Source organism: Arachis stenosperma, chromosome 3, assembly GCF_014773155.1.
Source record: "Arachis stenosperma cultivar V10309 chromosome 3, arast.V10309.gnm1.PFL2, whole genome shotgun sequence".
Lineage (NCBI taxonomy): Eukaryota > Viridiplantae > Streptophyta > Magnoliopsida > Fabales > Fabaceae > Arachis > Arachis stenosperma.
This window is the reverse complement of record NC_080379.1, coordinates 58,544,800-58,546,741: the sequence shown is the minus strand read 5'-3', so window position 1 is coordinate 58,546,741 and position 1,942 is coordinate 58,544,800. Positions and strand designations below refer to the sequence as shown.

The following is a 1,942-nucleotide window of genomic DNA, read 5'->3' as shown; positions in this document are numbered from 1 at the left end:
TTTCAAGTTTGTTACTTTCTTGTTAAAAAAGAGTCAAACTTTAAATTTTAGAATCATATCTTTTGATTTCTTGTGAGTCAAGTCATTAATTCTGATTTTAAAAATCAAATCTTTTTCAAAATAAATCTCAATCATATCTTTTTCAAAATCAATCTCAAAATATTTTCTAACTTCTTATCTTTTCAAAATTGATTTTCAAATCTTTTTCAACTAACTAATTGACTTTTTTGTTTGTTTTACTATTTCTTATCTTTTTCAAAACCACCTAACTACTTTTCTCTCTCTAATTTTCGAAAATTCCTCACCCTTTTTCAAAAAAAATTCTTTTAATTAACTAATTATTTTAAATTTTAATTTTATTCTACTTCTTCCTCTAATTTCGAATTCTAACTAATAATTAAAATAAAAATAAAAATATTTTCCTTCTCTTCATCTTAAAATTCGAACCCTCTCTTCCTCTCTGTGTTCGAATTCTTCTCTTCTCATTCTCCTATTCTTATCTTCTTCTATTCAAATAAAGGAATCTCTATATTGTGACATAGATGATTCCTCTTCCTTTTCTATCCTCTTCTTTTTCATATGAGCAGGAGCAAGGACAAGGACATTCTTGTTGAAGCAGATCCTGAACCTGAAAGGACTCTGAAGAAGAAGCTAAGAGAAGCTAAAGCACAACAATCCAGAGAAAACCTTACAAAGAATCTCAAAAAAGAAAGAGACACGGCCGAACCCAACAACAATGCAAGGAAGATGCTTGGTGACTTTACTGCACCAAATTCCAACTTACATGGAAGAAGCATCTCAATCCCTGCCATTGGAGCAAACAATTTTGAGCTAAAACCTCAATTAGTTTCTCTGATGTAACAGAATTGCAAGTTTTATGGATTTCCATCAGAAGATCCTTTTCAGTTCTTAACTGAATTCTTGCAGATCTGTGATACTATTAAGACCAATGGAGTTGATTCTGAGGTCTACAGGCTTATGCTTTTCCCTTTTGCTGTAAGAGACAGAGCTAGAGTATGGTTGGATTCTCAACCTAAAGATAGCCTGAACTCTTGGGATAAGCTGGTCACAGCTTTTTTAGCCAAGTTCTTTCCTCCTCAAAAGCTGAGTAAGCTTAGAGTGGATGTTCAAACCTTCAGACAGAAAGAAAGTGAATCCCTCTATGAAGCTTGGGAGAGATACAAGCAACTGACCAAAAAGTGTCCTTCTGACATGCTTTCAAAATAGACCATCTTGGATATATTCTATGATAGATTGTCTGAATTGTCTAAGATGTCATTGGACCATTCTGCAGGTGGATCTATTCACCTGAAGAAAACGCCTGCAGAAGCTCAGGAACTCATTGACATGGTTGTAAATAACCAGTTCATGTAAACTTCTGAAAGGAATATTTTGAGTAATGGGATACCTCAGAGGAATGGAGTTCTTGAAATTGATGCTCTGAATGCCATATTGGCTCAGAATAAAATGTTGACTCAACAAGTCAATTTGATTTCTCAGAGTCTGAATGGATTGCAAAATGCATCCAACAGTACTAAAGAAGCATCTTCTGAAGAAGAAGCTTATGATCCTGAGAACCCTACAATGGCAGAGGTGAATTACATGGGTGAAGCCTATGGAAACACCTATAATCCCTCATGGAGAAATCATCCAAATTTCTCATGGAAGGATCAACAAAAGCCCCAACAAGGCTTTAATAATGGTGGAAGAAACAGGTTTAGCAATAGCAAGCCTTTTCCATCATCTTATCAGCAACAGACAGAGAATTCTGAGCAGAGCCCCTCTAGCTTTGCAAACATAATCTCTGATCTGTCTAAGGCCACTCTAAGTTTCATGAATGAAACAAGGTCCAGCATTAGAAATTTGGAGGCACAAGTGGGCCAACTGAGTAAAAGAGTTGCTGAAACTCCTCCTAGTACTCTCCCAAGCAATACAGAAGAGA

At 35.3% G+C, this 1,942-nt stretch overlaps 1 non-coding gene across 1 annotated transcript; it reads right to left on the bottom strand.

Moving 5' to 3' along the window:
* Positions 1–1,110: 1,110 nt before the first annotated feature.
* LOC130971603 (small nucleolar RNA R71) lies at positions 1,111–1,218 on the bottom strand. Its single transcript, XR_009082814.1, has one exon. It is a non-coding gene; the product is annotated as a small nucleolar RNA R71 (small nucleolar RNA).
* Between the last annotated feature and the right edge of the window lie 724 nt (positions 1,219–1,942).